The sequence below is a fragment of the Polyodon spathula genome, chromosome 14, assembly GCF_017654505.1.
Source record: "Polyodon spathula isolate WHYD16114869_AA chromosome 14, ASM1765450v1, whole genome shotgun sequence".
Lineage (NCBI taxonomy): Eukaryota > Metazoa > Chordata > Actinopteri > Acipenseriformes > Polyodontidae > Polyodon > Polyodon spathula.
Window position 1 is genome coordinate 2,361,224 of NC_054547.1, and position 19,786 is coordinate 2,381,009.

Genomic DNA, 19,786 nt, shown 5'->3' on the forward strand with positions numbered 1-19,786 from the left:
CTGCTGATCATTTTAGGTTTAGATTCTTCCACTGGGGGGAAGTAATTCCTTTGCATGTGTCTTCCTGGAGCTTATTGAGATATTACACAGGCAAGGGGATCCCAACCCGTTCTTAAGCCAATCAGCTTGTGTGTTTCTGATCTGTTTATTTTTATAGGCGGTACAGGTGTGGCTTCAGTTATGAACAAAGCAGGACACAAGGTAAGCCTTGTTCTTTTGCTGTATAACTGCATTATGTACAGAAGACATGTCTCAAAAGAGAGAATTCCATTACATAGGGACTGGACAACCTTTAATTCAGTATGATCCTGGCTTTCAGTCTTAGATTCAGATACATCAATAATGCACAGTCCCAGTTACATTTATTATGAATGAAATGGTCATCTAATTGCTTTAATGACATATTAAATGGTCAAACTGGACTCTGGGAGGCACATTTTCATATTTGTTTAATATTTGTTTACATATAGATAGAATTTAAATCCTATTAATTTGGTAGTTATACCAAAATAAATGGCCAAATTAACACAATTATATATTATATACCAAAATTATACAAAAGTATACCAAATTAATCCAATTCATTATCATTTAATGGCATCAGTTTCCAGTGTAAGAAGGGCGAAAGAAATAACTATTGCATCTCTAGTGATAATGTTTCTTGTGTCGTCATTACAGAAATTCCACCTTGCTAGGGCTTGCTCAGAAATAACCTCACAGATAAGGGGTGCGTAAACATTAATGTGTGGTTATAGAAAATGACAAACAAGCAGTGAATGATGCTACATTTCTGCTGAATAGATAAAAAAGTATTCAATTTCCTTATGTTGAACAGCTTGCTTTTATATCAGAGGTGCGGAATAAAAGATCCACAGGATCAATTCTAATAAAAGAAAAGGCAGCTAACTCGTATGATGCTGAAGAACAAAAAGACATGAAAAAATTGAATATAGCTCCTCCAAATTCCCCTAAGCGCTATAATCTTGCATGAAAACAAGTAGAGATGCATAGATGTTGGGATTGCTGGACATGCCATGAACACAGCTGCTTTTGTAATCCACAGCGCAGTATGGTCATATTGGAGAATCTAAACAACATATTAAAATAACTGTATAGAATAAGCGATTCAAATATTGAATAGATTTAAGATTACAGTGTTCAGAAAGTAAACTAGCCACCAGTGCCTTTCACTCTGGAGTCCTGGGTCCAAGCCCATCACACAAAATGGTTAGCTTCAATATATCAGGTGTCACTAATGTCTCTAACTGAGGAGGCACACACATTCTTTTCCCATTGCTAATAATTTGAATAAGACCAGGTATAAAACCTGGAGATATGGTGAGCAGGTAAGGCTACAGGCAAAATAGCCTTGTGCTGTCACTTAGGAAACTCCACCTTTTATGGCTTGGGTTTGGCACTAGAACTATATAGGCAGCTCCTGTGCTATTATACAGTAACACTGTAATAAATGTGCATTATAGATGCACTCCTGCAATCCAGTTCAGCTTGTTAGAAGCTAGTTCAGCTCAGAGATTGAAGTTGGAGAGTAAATGCCCTGAAGCTGCAGGTCCAGGCTTGCCAGTGTATACAAATATTGGCTCCCCGATAGTTGTTTCCCCAGGAACAAATACACAGCAAATATGTATACCCCCAGTTATTTATTATATTTTATGTGCATTCTGCATGTATAGTGCTAGTGAATTGGAGCAATGTTTGCAGTCTGTTCTCATGTACTATTGTAAGTGAGACTGGACCTGTCTGGGACTAGATGGTACAGGTTCATGGTTAGGGTTAGGGAAAGTGGTCTTAAAATTAAGGGTTTAGTTGAAAGTGCATGGATATAGACTTATATGCAAAGACAGATGACTTTGTTACAAAATATTCAGAAAGAAAATTTATATTCCTGAATATTTGTTCCTGAATTATTGTTCCTAGGGTGAACAAACACTTGTTCCTGGGGGAACAAATATTCAGGGGGAACATATATTCTCTGATGGCAGGAGAATACATGCAGGAGAATGGGAGGAGGGGTCATTACTCATTCCTGACAATGATAAAAACTGACTAGGGCTTTTTTGTGTTGCAATCATAATTGAAATCAATAAATAACATGATGAGGTACTAGCTGGGGGGGTGCAGTGAGGCGTGGGGTGGGGGTGTAGATCACATGTTTTAGCAAATTCTGTCAAAGACTTGGAAATGTATGCAGGAGAAGTGATATAGATATAGAGCTAGGTATACCCTGTATATTATATCGTCATCATTAAACAGTTACTCATATAAAACTAGCAAGAAGTAAGAAATATGATGAATATAAGGAAATGTGCCTAAGATGTTGATTACCGTACATTGTAACATTAACAGTCTGACTGTCTCTCTAGCTATTGGCAATGACCTACATTACAATCTATCTACCTATCTAACTATTTGTCTGCCTGTATGTCTGTTTTTCATTCTAATTAGCCATCTCTCCATCCATCTATATATCTGTCTTACCTCTCTGTCCTACTCACTCTCTCACTCTCTCCATCCATACAGCCATTTATTAATATAGCCCTCCTTAATATATCCATCATGCACAGGGAAGATCTCTTCCCTGCCTGCTCTCCTCGTTTCCCTGGGAATCAGGACAGTGAGGCAGGGAAGAGTTAATTGCTAGTGCTGCTCCTGATTGGCCAGTGAATCATTGGATGGAGCTACAGAGAGAGAGAGAGAGAGAGAGAGAGAGAGAGAGAGAGAGAGAGAGAGAGAGAGAGAGAGAGAGAGAGAGAGAGAGGTAACCAGGCAACTTCAGCTGGAGCAGAGAAAAAGAAGAAAAAAAGAGCGCTCAAATTCTACTACAATTATTTGGCAATGGGGAGGATGTAGTCCAGATTTCAAAATGTCCCTAAAATGGGAAACAGGATTACCTCTGCTTTAGAAACAGCATGGACTTTTCAAATACCATTAGTGGGAACTAATCGGGTTTTGACAATGAGAAGCATGGGAGATCTAAAAGCACACATCAACGAAAAGGTTAGTACCGATGCCAGCTCATAATATGTAGAGCACCTGATTTCAGGCTGTGGATCAAAACTGTTTGTGCCTTGAGGTTGAAATGAAGTGCAGTAGTTGTGGCCACTGTTACTGTGAATTTGTGTTGAACTTTTGTTGAGAAATTGTAGCTTTAAAGAAGCTAGGCTTACAATCATTACGATACTAGCATCATTTTAACACAAAGTGTCAAACTACGTGCATAACAGCACCAGATTATTATTTTTTTATTCATATATTCTATTACAACTTTGTTTATACTGTAAAGTTCATTAATAAAAATGTATGCAGTCAATTATTATAACACATGTGTGTTAAAGAAAAAGACCTGGCACTGAACATGAGCTGTAGTGGGGCTGGCAGATTGGATATAGCTGCTATCAAAGGACTGTGAAAAATGCTTACAAAATAAAACAATCTGAGCACTGCTTATGCACTCATGGCTCTTAGAGATAATCATGCTGGTACTTTTGGTTTGATTAAGGGCTAGTAAATCAATGAATCATTTAATCGCACTGTAGCTTTGATTTAGATTCATGGGAATTAGAATCTTCTGTTTCATTTTAATAAATATATAAAAAAGATTTATTACTGAAAACCTTGACTCTGGACTGTCAGCTGGAGGACAGGAAGAGAGGCTGTATAAAAGATGATTAGATATCAATCAGATTCTTCGGAATAAAACCGCAGTGCTGGGGGGGTCGGGGGAGGGGGGTCATTAATGAAGAGAACCTTTGTGAAGGTCTTAAGAGCAATTCACAAATCTGGACTGGGGATGACCTCATCCCCCATTTTATTGCTGATTAAACCAGCACATCTCTCCACATACCTTAAGTACAACTTGAGAACAAGCTTTGCTGGAGATGCTACTACTTGCTACCATACATGATCAAAATATTTATCTTTAATAGGTCTAAAAATGCATGCTTTCCAAATCACAAGTAGCATTAAAGTAAAATGAAAATCACAAAAAATATGTTTTTAGTATTCATATGGCTTTATATGTTTGACTGTCTCTTGTGTTAAAATACAAAACTGCATTCTCTCTCTCTCTCTCTCTCTCTCTCTCTCTCTCTCTCTCTCTCCCTCTTCCTCTCTCTCTCTCTTCAGTACATGTCTAACAGATTTAACCAATGGACTGACGATTTCACGATTTCAGTTTGAACTGAGTAAAAAAGGCCATTTGCTGCAGCTTATTTGAGTGTGTAACAATATGTTTCCACAGAAACAGCAAGCATTGTGTGTAAAGCACAAAGAATACATTGTTTTGCCCTTTCATGCACTTACTGATTCATTGTGATTCCTGTCCCCTAATTTGTATAAAGTAGCACCAGGAGAAAGCACAAGAGGCACTGACGAGGGGGAATTTCAAATCTTCACTTTCTTTAAGAAAACTGATGCATGTTCATTTTGAGAGCAGCTCTGGGATCAATTTTCTAGAATTAGAATGAACTCAAACATGTGTGAATTTGTATTCTCTGCTCATATACATTGAGAGAGAGAGAGTTCCAAGATCTCCAAGTCACTTGAGTGTGTGTGTGTGTGTGTGTGTGTGTGTGTGTGTGTGTGTGTGTGTGTGTGTGTGTGTGTGTGTGTGTGTGTGTGTGTGTGTGTGTGTGTGTGTCTGTCATTTACTAGCACATATTCAAATAAGTATTTGATAGTGACTGATTGCATAGAACCTGGAGATGAAAGCATGTAGGACCGTGGTTAATTGGTTTTATATAAACACTGCAATGTCTTAAACTCAAATTTTAGGGAGAAAAATGTAAATAACTAGACTTAAACAGACACACAAGGACATAGACTGCCAAGACAATCCATTTTAATCCCAATCTATTTTATAATGACTTCATTATTATGTGTTTAATTTACAGGAATCAAAATGCCTTGCAATCATTCACTTTGTGTTTATCCCAACACAACTAAATGTGCACACTCATTACAAGCCATGCACTCTGCAGCACTCTTTCCTGTGAATGTTCATTTCCTTTCAGAATGCTCTGTTGTGCTGCTCAACAAAATGTCATTTCAAAATGGGACCACTGCTGGTATATGCAGACTGATAAAATCATGTACTATCAATCTGTAATCTAATCTGCTTAAAACAAATCACAGTCTGTTCATTTAATTCCCTTCCAATATGAATACAAAACAGCAATGCTGCAGTAAGCTGTGGCACTGGAAAGCAATGCATATCTACATTGGTGATGTCCTAAATACCACAATAATGAATTTAGGTCAAAATGAAGCAGGGATGCTAAAACCAGCCTACACAGGGATCCACTGAGTACAGTCCAGGTGGAGCCCTCATAATGACAGGGAAGCCTGGTTAAATAAGGATGCCTTACGATTTTTATTCATTTATTGGTGTTCATGAAATGTGAGGACCACTGGGCTGAATTTTCCATCCCCCCTTAATAGGCAGTGTTAATAATATATAATTGCAAAAAGGGTTATTACAGAATAATTATGTGGCCATGCTAACACTTTATTTAATGTGGCCCTAATTACTGTGTATATACATAGTAGTTATTTAGTAAACTCATGTGTACTTACACATATTACATTGTTATTATGCATAGTTACAATGTACTTGTACCCTATTTCTAACCCTAACCCTAACCATAACCCTAACCATTTTCTAATGTAACTGTGTGTAACTATATATATATATATAGAGTGCAAAAAGATTTACAAACAGATTTACACATTGAATAATAAATATGCATAATAACATTGTAATGTGTAAGTACACATGTATTTACTGAGTAACTACTATGTAAATGCATAGTAATTAGAGACACTGATTGTAAAGTGTCAGCCTAAATTCAGTAAGTCATGTTATTACAGCACCAGATCCAAGTCTGATTCAAACCTAGGACTCCAGGGGTGAAAGGCATGAAGGGCTAATGATTCAGCCAAAATTACACTAAAATAATTGTGAGATAAACCCAACAGCACAAAGCACCATGTGCTGGCAAGGAATGGATTTCCATAAGCAAATAGCACTCTAGGTTGGTGTTAAGTACAGAAGTTAAAGTAGGGGCAGGTCTCATTATAATTGCCCTCAGATTCTGTGAAATATAGAAGAACTTCAGTTATTAAGCAGATTTGGTTCATTAGAATCACAATTACCCTATTCCCTTAACTCAGCTCTGCATTATTAATGTGTTAAAGCCAAGTTTATACTGCTTATATATTTTTTTTAAGGATCCATTGTGTTTTAAATGGAATTCACTATTCATGTAATTCACCCATTAGTTTCCATTTTTCTCCACATTACTTTTCATCTTGTTAGACTATCTGAAACTATATCTGCTGCTTAACATCATGCTGTCTACACTGCCCACTATCTTAGTGAAATTAGACATGATCTTGGGTAGTTAATGTGGCATTTCTTACATCCACCAGGGGCAGAGTGTTGCATGGGGGAACTGGTTAATGGTTACACTCAGGTGTACCTGATGTCCTTAGAGGTTATACATAATTCATAGAGCGCTACTGAGGTCACATGTGTGCTTCAAGCTTTAAACAAGCAGAAAAATACATTGCTTATAATAACTCTGATATTTTGTATTCATACCAAGTATAATTCTCCAGCAAAAAAAAAAAATAAATAATTCATGCTGCACATTTTCTGTTTTGGAATGAGTGCTCTAGTGTTTATATTGCTGTCTTTGTTTATAATGATACTGGATAGTGATTGCATGATTTGTATAACTTAAACTAACCTAAGCAGATCATTCTTTCAGTGCTCATGAAAGAGATTTGAATAGACCATGAATCACAACAGAAAGGAGTGTGTGCACAATAACATTGTAATTATATGTAATTACTCATATATATACTAAGTAACTACTATGTAAATACACAGTAATTAGAGAGACTTAATGTAAACCCAATAGGACATGTCCTGTCTCAGGTCTATATCAGTTATAGGTATATTTTATCTATCTATCTATCTATCTATCTATCTATCTATCTATCTATCTATCTATCTATCTATCTATCTATCTAGATAGATGATAGATAGATAGATTCAGTAGATAGATAGCTAGATAGATAGACAGCTGTCTATCTACTGATAGATATAAATATTGTATATATAATATTTCTGCAGTATTTTCCTTGTTATATTGTGAACATCCCTTGACATGAGATAACCTGTGCAGACTAGAAAACATATAACTTGATATTGTGGGAAGTATTTCTTGAGGGATTTACACCACCATACAGTATGTGTTCATTTTCTTGAGGTTATAGACCATATATTATTTAACACATTTCTAACATAACTAACATGTATATGGGGGAGTGGATAAACTCTAGGTCTACATTGTTTTAGACAATATCCAATATTTCATATTGGAAAAAGATCTGATTTGAGAACACGACAAGCACATGAAAACCAGAAATTATGTAGTCTGTGCTCTGTGGCTTATTATAAAAGAGTAAGGCTCTTTTCACTTAAACAGAAAAGTAAAATAATGACCACATATTTAATAGGCTAGTCTCTGGCATACAGATTATTCTTTTTTCCTTTTATTTTGCATTAATTTAATTCTTTGATAGTGCTGAAGACCTTGTATTCTTGTCTTAATGCTTGTTTAAAATTCAGACAAGCTTTGGAGTCAAGTGTATGGAAACGTATGCAAAATAATACTCCCACGGAAATTCACATTGTTTGATTGTATTTCTCACAGCTTTGAACACTCATTAACTGATTTTTATTTTCACATCTTGGATATTTTTCAGCTCTTAAGCATGCTGTTTTGTTTTTTGTTTTTTTCATATAGTAACAGCAGAATATCACATCAGTGTAAGCAGTCCCTGCTTTTACTTTTGAAGTTGGACCAGTTGAGTCATAATCATTATGGTACTGGCTTTAGAACACTGAAGTGGAAGTCCAGTCTTAGCACCCATTAAGTAGGCAGTAACACACAAGAAGGCATTGGTTGTGCTGTTTCAACCACCTGTAAAGAGGATTGTATCAGCATAGACCATGCCTTCCAGTGTGTTATCACTCTTATAAAGCGTCTCATTGTGGATATGGAGCGGGGATTATCCTGTTAGGAATGTAATGAAATCTGAGCCATCGTTTGCTACATTACGCATCTCTAATTACTGTGTATTTACATAGCAGTTACATTAGTAAATACATGTGTACTTACTTACACATAATTACAATGTTATTATGCATAGCTTCAGTGCACTTGCATGATATATGTAAGTACTCAATTGCATCAAAACAGGGTTAGGGTTGGGGCTATATCGTGCAGCAAAAGGTACACATTAAGTACAGCATGGTATACAGATTTATGAACTGCCTGAGATCAGTATTTGCTGAGAATTAGCACATTACAGTCAACTCAGCTTGCAAATTTTTATCAGGCTGGTTAATACTAATCAATAGGGACACACTTGAGCCTAGGAAAAACTCAAATTTCAAATCTAACTTCTTGCATTAAGTTATATGCCATTTAATTAGTTTAACAGGTTTTCAGTCAGCATTATACTAAAACTAAAGTACTAAAAGAAGCCTAGTACTTTCATGATAAAAGTCAACAGAGAGAGAGAGAGTAAGTATACAGTCCAATATACAGTACAGCCAAATAAATATTTGCAAAGAGTGCATGAATTAATCACATCGTTTTCAGGGCTGACATAAGTGAGGACTTCATGGTTAATTAAACTCAAATATCACTGAGGAGAAAAAAGAGCATAATGATTTTGAATATTTAATTTGAACCAATAGGACCCTCCTTGAAGTATAAATTATAAATTACATAAGGCTGAGACATAAAAGGAAGCACATTTGGTTTGTTTTTGCATGCTAGCTCCCATCTCAGAGTAAAAATGTTTTAAGTTTAGAAAACAAGAACCAGGTTTTATTTTATTAGATCTTTCTCATTTGTTTACAAAAGCCATAAACACAAAATAATAGACATTAGCTGATGTGTCAGTGAGCTGGTTGTTAACAGTTCAGAAACTGAAAAGGTGCTACTTACAATAAAGGGTGAATGTAATATATTTGTTGAAGAACTACACATTGTTCTTTAGCCCTTCCATAGGCTTGCATGCTCCTCATACACGAACCACTCCACATCTATCTCCACAAGCTCTAACCTAGCTGAAACTGCAATTAAACTGCTGCACCTTATTAATACCAATTCTGCCAGATTACTTTGGATAAACAGTAATGTAGGACATCTAAAATGTAATACACTGGATAACAGCTGCAATTATCAAAAACAAAAGCAACAGTGATTTAATCCAAGCAATTGTTATGTATAGAACCAATAAATCACAAGACAACTCCTTACTAATGCTCTCTCCCTGCACATCCGAAAAGTCAGAAAAGTAATAGAGTGGACCTTTGGTCTGTTCCTCTGTCAGCACTTTTATCAGAAGGTTTTCCATTAACACCTGAAGAACTTCAGACCAGACCTTTTATAATAGACAAAGCGAGTCCACAGGAGTCATTGACACATCCACACAAATAGAACCTGTCCCCTTTAAAGAAAAACGGACATTTGTTTTTTCTTTCTTTCTTGAATTCAGCAAGCAAATTGCATTGCATTGGCCTTGGCTAAGGGAATTCCTTAATAAATCTATTTTTCTTACCTATCCCCAGAACTGGATGTGTTATTGCTCTCGTCGGGATTGAATAAAAAAACAAATTTAAAAAAGCATTTAAATACCTGACACTCCAAAGCAATAACATGTGATATTCAATTTGAACCCAGTCTCCCAGACTCAGCCACCCTGAACAAAACGCTGAACTTCTTTGGGCACATTGTCATTCCCGGTACGGGTCCTGAGCTTAGTTAGCAGAGCATTCTGCATCAGCATTGTCATTCCCGGTACGGGTCCTGAGCTTAGTTAGCAGAGCATTCTGCATCAGCATTGTCATTCCCGGTACGGGTCCTGAGCTTAGTTAGCAGAGCATTCTGCATCAGCATTGTCATTCCCGGTACGGGTCCTGAGCTTAGTTAGCAGAGCATTCTGCATCAGCATTGTCATTCCCGGTACGGGTCCTGAGCTTAGTTAGCAGAGCATTCTGCATCAGCATTGTCATTCCCGGTACGGGTCCTGAGCTTAGTTAGCAGAGTATTCTGCATCAGCATTGTCATTCCCGGTACGGGTCCTGAGCTTAGTTAGCAGAGCATTCTGCATCAGCATTGTCATTCCCGGTACGGGTCCTGAGCTTAGTTAGCAGAGCATTCTGCATCAGCATTGTCATTCCCGGTACGGGTCCTGAGCTTAGTTAGCAGAGCATTCTGCATCAGCATTGTCATTCCCGGTACGGGTCCTGAGCTTAGTTAGCAGAGCATTCTGCATCAGCATTGTCATTCCCGGTACGGGTCCTGAGCTTAGTTAGCAGAGCATTCTGCATCAGCATTGTCATTCCCAATATGAGTCCCAAGCTTGGTTAGGAGAGCATTCTGTACATTAAACTTCCCTTTTCCATGCACTGCCTTCTTACCTCAGAGGAAAGGGAATGAATCTAGGCCACCTGTACGAGACAGAACATCAGTCAGATCTGAAAGGTATGAGGTTATGGATCATGGGGCTCAAGATTGACACAGACACCATTGAGAGGGAACACGGGCTGAGGTTACAAGGTGGATATCTGTTGAATTTAAAGAGTGAAGTCTGTCTTTATTGTAGACGTTCAATGCATGCTGGTGTAATGTACAACCTCCCAATGTAGAACAGCTCAGTGACAGAGCAATCTAGCTGATACTTGATGTCCTCCTGGTCAGCGAGAAGACACTGTCCAACTGGAACACATTTACAGTGAAACAATCACCCTGCAGGCAAGTCTAATTTACTCCTTTGATGCGGCTTGAAAGTAAAGTTACTGTCATAGGGTTATTTGCAAGACTTTCATTTTTCACGATTTCCTTTCGTCAGAAAAATCACATGATGCAAACAATGGAACTTTGCAAGAAGTACAGGGACTTCAAAGAACTCCCTCACTTACTATTCTCACAAAGCCACTATGCACTATGTTAAACCCCGTCCTCATATGTCTGTATAGATATATAAAATGCACACATACTGTATACTGCACTGCGTCTCCATTAAAATGTCATTCATGCTGTGGTATTCAACAAATGTCTACAGTGGGATTTATACAATACTGCATGCAGGGAGAGGTGGTGATGTTATAGCTACAGTGTTCCTGATCAGCAGCAATTTCTATCACAGGCAGTGAAGGATCAACACTAATTTTGTGGCTGCTTTTTACCCCCCCCCCCCCATGCAATTACTTCAGATCAATACGTACAAACTGTATGGTGCATGCATGCATATTCCATATGTCATGCTCTCTGTAGTAAGATGCTGAATATTATATATTTTTATATAATATTCAGATACACTGTAGATACTTCTATGTATTACCATGTTTAAATCTAAATTCATACAGACACATGCAACAACATGCACTAACCTTAATCTGTAAGCTGTCATGCTGTGTGCATTGTTCCTTAGAAAATAAAAAGTATGCTCCTGCCCTCTAGGTCTGATATTTATAGTATAGTGCTGTACATTATATATTTAACAGTGGACAGGTTGAACTGGAATTATTGAAGGAAGTTCTGGATTGGAGATGTCATAGGAACATCTTTTTCAGTAATAGCTGGATTCTCTGCACACATCAAATCTGGTCCTCAGGCATTGCCGCCATCCAATCACAAAAGGTCTTTTGACTTTTCCCCTGTAAGTGTATTTGTGGCTGGGTGTGAATATGTACAGATTGATGAGCACATGTACAATTACAGTGTAATTACAATTGAATCAGCGAGGTGTGACGTGTTATGCCTTGCCATATACGTCATTTAAAGGGACGATATACAGTGTTGTGCACATTTATTAGAGCACCCCATTGCTTCTGTTGCTTTGATTTGTTGTGCATATGAAATCAAACCACTGGAATTGAAAATCCTGGAAAATTGTCAAAATAGGCAAATTAGTGATTGTTTAATTTAACAGATGGCTTTAATAGGCTACTCATGCAAAATAGTAATTGAAAGGGAACACATAGCCGAAAAGAGTAGTGACTTTTTAGAAGTTGTTTAAGATGCCTATTTCAAGCACAAAGTGGTCAAACATTTTTTACATTTTTGTTTCTATATCACTGACTACTAGGTGAAAATTGAAATTTTCACACCCAGAGGTTTTCATGCAGGTAGGTATATAAAGGATGTGTGTATATATATATATATATATATATATATATATATATATATATATATATATATATATATATATATATATATATACACACACACACACACACACACACACACACACACACACACACACACACACACACACACACACACACATATATATCCATTGAATGACTATTCCCAGTAGACATGTTCAATATTACCATGAGAATTGATCGCACTGCTGAAACTGAGATTGATTAAAAGAGATAAAGGGATGGGATGTAAGCCTATGACCCTTTGACCCACAGGGTCTCCAGTGTGCGCTGCTGCTGGGCTGTCCCCCTCTCGAGTCAGTGGCTCCAACCTGCCAGCAGAGGCTCTGTCTCAAGCAAGCAGTCAAGTTTGCACATTACAGGTCTGCCCGAGGTGCCTTTGACTCGCTTTGAGAAGGCTCTTCTTTTGTTACCCTGTTCTCTTGAAAAGTACAATTGAAAAAAGCAGAAAGAAAAGCATTCATGCAAATGGTTGACTGGCAGCTGAAATTAAGCCAGCCTGCCTGAACTGCGTCGATTACACAGTCTGACGTAGAAATTTGTCACCAGCATCACCCCAACCCACCACCTCTAGCCCCTCTTTACCATATTTTCTGTGAAAATATTATGAGTGCTTAAAAGGCATAGCTGTACATGGGTGTCAAAATAAAACAGCAGGAACAGTGCAATCATTGTACTGCTGAGGAAAATTAGGTTTAGGTCACAAAGCCTCCAGGGCATGAGTGGTTTTTAAATAAATCAAATTCTGACACTGTTACTGGAGAGTCGATTTGTAATATACACCAGAATCAGATAGAAAGAAATGACTCAGTATTATTTACTTATTTATTGATTTTTTAAATTTTTTTAAATGTGATGAGCTGCAAGGAATGTAGATATGGTAGCCACACCTTTGTCTGCCTCTCATACAGGTGTATTGGAATGTGTGCAGCACAGTTTCTCATTAGAAGGCAGGCTTATTTGATTGTGCTGGCTGTGGGGGACTTGATCTACACTTTAAAAGCTCCAAGACCTATAGGACTAATACTCGTTGACCCGGATTCACAAGGTTAGAAACAATGATGGATTCTAATACTGCCAGCCTCAACCACGTTACACTGCTTCCCAAACTCTTTCAGTAGGAATGATGTAATGCGTGATATGTAGGCCAGGGGCTGATGGTCAATGAAAACAGAATAAAGAAACGCTGATCTTGCCCCTTTCAGGGTAGTGGCAAAGGAAAAACATAAGTAACAAAATGCACACCTGTATGGGCATGCATGCAACAGCGTACCTACTGATCCATGAGCAGGCCTTGATGGGCACTGAATGCTTCCAAAACAACAGAAGCTCCTCCAGATGGTGTGAAGAGCACCAACTAAAGATGGTCCAAGGGGGAGTTACACGTGATAACAATGCAGATTTAAAAACATTTTGCTCAGCACCTGTCATTTCCAGCTTGTGCTCAGATTCACTAGGGCCCCCGTCCCCCATGGGAGAAATGTAACTCATTTAACAGGATTTATCACAGAATCACAGAATAACAGTTTCATTCTGCATTTCGATAGCTTTGCTGCTATTTGCCCATTGAGCTTGTCAGGAGGTCTAGCTTGGTTGATCCCCTCTGAAGGTTTGAACAGTTCGGACGTGTACCCCATAGCTACAGCATGGCCCATGGGAAAACAGTGCCTGAGAAATCAGAGTTCAGGGATTGGAATGCACTCGGATATTCCATTGGAAATGGTAACATCCTTCGTTGTAATGGTGAGAGACTGCCAGATCGGGTGAATGCGTGTGCCTGCATGGGGTTGCTTGGAAAGAAAAGTGGTGTGTTTTTTTTTCCTTCACAGTCCTCACTGCATTTAGACAGCAATAACAATCTTTCTGTCAAAGGTACCCTACAGGGATCACTGTGTGCCACAGTTCATGCCTAGATTTCTCTTTAAGCAGTCTATCAGCAACAGACCCTGTATCGCTATATCAAGCTACATTATTTTTACACTGTATTAGGGAAAGTAGAGCAGTTAGTAAACTGGGTCAAGTTTGTGATTTCAGGTTGCTTGCTGTGTCCTACCTAAATACTAATCAAGTTCTTTGTATGGCTAACATATAGATTTTTGTGAACACAAACCTCTACATTACATTTTACATTCCATTGCCATCTGAAGTGTGAGGTTTCATTCTTTTCATTTTGCTGCAAACTGGATTAGCTGGGAGTATTTCAGTATTAACCTCTAAATAGATCAAATCTGGAACCAGTGTTATTGTCCCCAACTCCAGACCAAAGGAAGTAGACTTGAGGTAAAAACTGCTCAATGTGTCTCTTGATACATTTGACAACTGCAGCAGTGTTTGCCATCTTGAATTGACTTAGCTTCATGCTTGTGACATAGACTAAAACATGACAATGCTGCTTTGTAGTCCTTACCTATCTCCATTTTTGTTTCCTCTCGTAAGTGACAACCAAGTGTGATGCATGCAAATCCCAAATAACCCCAGTGCAGTGGACAGGTGCTGCATCAGTAGAACCTAAATAATGTAAAATATACCAAACTCATCCAGCAGAAATGCTATTAAGGACTTACACAACAATTCACTCAATTTTATTTGCAGGGGCTGACACAGATTGCAATAGCACAGGCAAGCACCTGTTCAGCCCACAACAGCTTATCCTTTCACAGCCAAGTTGCTTAATGTTTTCCTTTGGGTGTCAGTCAGGCTGACTGAAATAAAAATGACTCACCATTTGTTTGTGGTTAAACCTGAAAAAGAAAATGCAGTATAGCATTCCTACAAATCTCCCAGAGAGAGAACCTTGTTGTTTTTCTGATTAACCGAGAGGCTTTTTCTATAAAGCAGATCTGCTGCTTTTGAAACAGCACTTCCCTTATCGGGATTGTGGACCATAGGTTGTTAAAATATAATGACCTTCCTGCCTCACTAGGGTCAGGAGACCTGGCCTAGAGGAAAGAGCAGTGACTGTGAGTAAAGAAATTCCATCACAGAGGGCATCATTATATCACAATGTTACTCAGCATAGGAAGAGCAAGTGGGGTTCTTCCACATGGAAAACGACAAAACTGGGATCTTACAACTTCTTTACTCTCATGAAGGGCAGAGCTGGATTGGACTTCACTGGACTTTACTGGACCTTACTGGACCTTACAGACATCATTAGTGATCAACAGTCCAGCAGGAAATTTTTATAAAAAAAATTAAAAAGACTGTTTGTTTAGAGAGAATGAACACTAACAGATAGGGCATCCTGTATTTTAACGAACCTCAGCGCCTGGCTCAATTCAGTGTGCCCTTGTAGAATTGACAGTTTGACCTTCATCCGAAAATAGTAGAAATTTCGGATGAGCGTACAGTATTTTCCAAATTTGATTGGCTATCACTTTGGATTAAACAATTTAAGGGCTTGCCAGACTCCATCACCATCCATCCTCCCTCATCCATTTCAAATTCAAGCAGCTTTAAGCTGCTTTCAGGGAGGGAGAACATGTGTTTTTCTACTCTGTGATTATGCTGCCTTCTCTTCTTCTTTACTAACACTGCTTGACAGAATTAGAAAGATCTATTAATACACACATATCACATTACCATATGTAGACCCAGTGGAAACTGAAGTGCATCTGGTGTAAATAGGGTCATCATTTTAATTTTATATATATTTTTTTATTTTTTAGAAATCCTGCAGTTCTCAGGCTTTGCAATGGTCTGAATATCTGGAGGAATTTCCACTGTGTTTGATGAAGCATGGCCCTTGGTGAAGCCTCGTTTATTTGATGAATACATACAACCATGGTGTACATCACTTCATATTCCGGTGATTAATATATGCTGAAGGAGCTGAAACAAAACATGACAAGAACTCTTAGTCATAGAGCCCTGGGGATTTGTATTTATCCTCAGCAATTTCAAACATTAAAAAATCTGAAAATAGTCAACAGAAAGCAACAGGTAAACAAACGTTTAGTTTTGTGCAGGCGAAACAACTTTTTAAAATCTGTATTTCCATAAATGGCACTCAAGTATTGTGCAAAATCTGCTTGAAACATTTATTCTGATTTGATCAGGAAGTGATATATGGGTTGAGCAACTTCAAAATCAATGTAGCTTGAAGCAGATGGTGTTCAAAGCAAACAGACACTAACTGCAACAGTAGGACTTAACTAATGCTTGGAATCTCACATGCTTGAATAGGTCTTGGGGAGCTGTCTGAAATAAGCCTCATAAGCTTCTAATGTGTATCAGCAAAACATGATATCCAGCTACATTCCACACAGGTACTTCCACACACAAGTCAGATAATAGACTGCACAGATTAGTTTACAGAGGATAACTGTCTCTTAGGCATCTGACAAGCATAATCTCTGCACCTCAGGCCCTCCACGGTGTAAACACAGAGAGCTGCAGAGAACATGCTCTCCCCCTCTGGTTCTCTCCCCTTTCCTCATCCTCCCTCCCTGTCCCTATGTAGCATGATGTACAGTAGAAGCCCTGATTGAAAATTCTAATCACAGACACACACTCCTTCAGATCCAAGCAGTTGACAGCTGATTCACTCCTTTTCATGCCCGATGCCTCTCATTGCTTACGGTGGCTCTTATGCACAAGTCCATCGTTAGCACAGGAAGCATGATTGATGGGTCAAGGTGCCTTTTCCCCTTAGAAGTTGGGAAATGCTTCTTTAGCAGGATTACAGGGCCAGATTCACATATTAGCGTCTGTCCATGAATGCAGAATATACATATATAGTTTATGGAGACAGTGATGCATTGTTGGGGGAATGTAAGTATATGGTGTAAATGTTTTTGTTGCAGGGGGATCGTTGATGATTAGCAGTTCAGTTAAACCAGCATGCTAAGCTGCAGTCATGTCAGGTATTCAATAGTATAACCATGATCAGCGTGATTATAGAGCAGTAACATCCGACCCTTGTTTTTAAATCTTGTTTTGACATTAGACAGCTGTTCTACAGTCACCACAAGTAGAAAGTGTGTTTGCTGTGATCGGTTTTACCAGCAGTAAGGTATCGTTTTAGAAACCCACAAAATGTACCATCGGCACTGACAGTGTGCTGCTAAAACATCATTCATTTATTACCCAGCTTACAAATGCACGGATTTTGTATAGGTATATGTATACATTATCTTTATAGCAGCTATAATAATGCTGCCACAGCATGCAAGCTGTAGAAGAAACAAGGTTAACGTCTAAACTGAAAATGTAAGAAGTGTTTTGTTTGTTTTCTTAAATAGCCTGATTACGTTACAACACATGTGGGATCTTCGACGCAATTTCCATTAATGGAGACACTTTGAGACAAAAGGGAGAGTCTAATAGGCCACCTACTGTACCTTTATATAAATATAAGCACAGGTAACAAAGCCCTCTGGTGTCTTACAAGCTATTTCTGTTCCATTAATGGTATTTCATTTAATCACTGCTTGTATTGAATTAACGAATTTCATTTATTTGATTATTATCTGAAAGATCATCAGATAACAGATCGCTTACTAGTTCATTTCCAACAATATAAATATAAATCTGTTTGTGTCTGAGGAGCACAAGCAGAATTCTTAACGTTTCAGTTGAAAAGAAAACAAATATCATCAAGGTAAGGCTTGACCTTCGATGCATTAGTGCAGAAATGAATGAAAGGACACAAGAGTTTTTTAACATCTTTTTGTAACCTTTTAAGCACTGGAAATTCATTATAGATTATCTTTTGTATTATAAATGTCATCCCTGTAGAGAGAATGTTGTCATGTTTGAATCAGCTCTGTCAACGTTGTCTGGCTCTGATATACCACAAGCTTGAAAGTGAATCTAGTTCTTTATGAAACAAAAGTTTTGACCATTTAAACTGAAACAAAAATTTAAAAAAATAAAGCCATCTTCAATAAGGAATGTATTATTCAGAATTGTGGGCTGGCAAGCGTGTGCTAGTACAGGTTTTAGGATTCGATAGCATTTCAAATCAAATCCAGAATAAACAGAGGAAGATGTTTGGGCTTTGCACACACCACTAAGAAATGAAAATGTGTACAAGATATTTGAATTGCATTTTGTTCTAAAAAGGCTGCATTCATGCTTGTATTTCCCCATGTAGGCAAATAGCAAGAGAAGTCTCATTCCAGGAGTTTTCGGAATGCTAAGTACATTTGCTGTCCCATGGTGCATCGAGGGTGACTTTACATTGCTTACACTAAACAGTAATGCGGTTGTAAACAATCATATAATCCTTATACAAAAAGCTATGATACACATGCACACACATTCAAATATAGTTCACACTGAACACAAACACACTTTTGAATAAAATAAAACAAACACTAATCCAGCAGCTGATTACATATTTAGAGCTAGCTGACAAATGCAAGGAACAAAATATAGTTTGCAGTTCAAATCAAGATCACAAAACTGCAGAATTTCCATCCAAGTGTACAGGGGGTACACTTTGATAAGGGTTCATTTAGAATAAAATGAAAGATTATTGAAGCTGAGTGATTTGTAAACAAGTGTAAGTACCACTCACGCCTGCTGTTATTAGGGGAGCAAGGCTACAATCAGATGAGCTGGTTCCTGACTATAATGTAGCTGTGTTTTTGGTGAATTTTTAATGATGCCTTTGGCTGGGATGCTGGGTTTACAGAACAAGTGTCAATTTGGAGAGTTTAGTGCCATTACTGAGGATTTGTTTCTTGTCAGAAGAGCAGCTCATGTGTTTTGCTGATCATTGGGATTCTGTAAGGCCCTAAATGCTAAAACAGGCAATAACAGTAATACTGCATAGGGGAACAGAAGCCCCATTCCAGTACAATTTTTTAATCTTACTCTATCTTGTATCATAGATATAGGCATTTTCCTCTATATTACTGCTACATGAGCATCACAGGAGCGTTTCCTTAATCTAATGTTGTAGTGCTTTGTTCTTATATCAATCATCTAACATTTACACACACGAGTGCCTATTGTTTCTATCTCACTGATTACTGACCGAAAATTAAAATTCTCACATCCAGAGGTTTTCATGCAGGTAAATACATAAAAGATATAAATGACAAATCTTAAGGTGTTCTAAAACACTTGCACACTGCTGTAAATACTGCAGAGACTCACGCTTTGTTCAAAGCCCCCTGTTCTAGATCTCTATATAAGAATATATTCCTGCAGCGCTTCACCTTTGTGAAGACACCTGTTATGTTTAGTTGCTATGCCACAGATTGCTTGTTGTGCTAATACAAAACAGAGTTTCTTGCTGTCATTATTATTATGCTAAACCATTGTTTGATGAAGCATGATATTCCAAGAGTAGATGTTTGCTTATGACCATGTGTGCTAGTGAATTATGCATTCTCAGCAGAATCAGCTAGGCCCTGTAATGTTACTGACATCACCAGTAAGACTGATAATAATGAGCTGATAATAATTCAAAAAGCCTTCTAATTAGCCAGCATTAATTGAATTGTTCTGAACATTGCCCCTGCCGACCTCTGCTCACACGTTTAGCTCTGTGGGACATGTTTA

General features: G+C 38.0%; 1 protein-coding gene across 19 annotated transcripts in view; it reads left to right on the forward strand.

The window, feature by feature from the left end:
- The first annotated feature begins 2,777 nt into the window (after positions 1 to 2,777).
- Positions 2,778 to 19,786, forward strand: part of dab1a (DAB adaptor protein 1a) — a 78,972-nt gene continuing 61,963 nt past the window's right edge. For all 19 annotated transcript variants that reach the window (XM_041271121.1, XM_041271118.1, XM_041271126.1 and 16 more), the window contains exon 1: positions 2,778 to 3,015. The gene's annotated coding sequence lies outside the window, so the exon portion shown is untranslated. The remainder of the gene's footprint in view (positions 3,016 to 19,786) is intronic.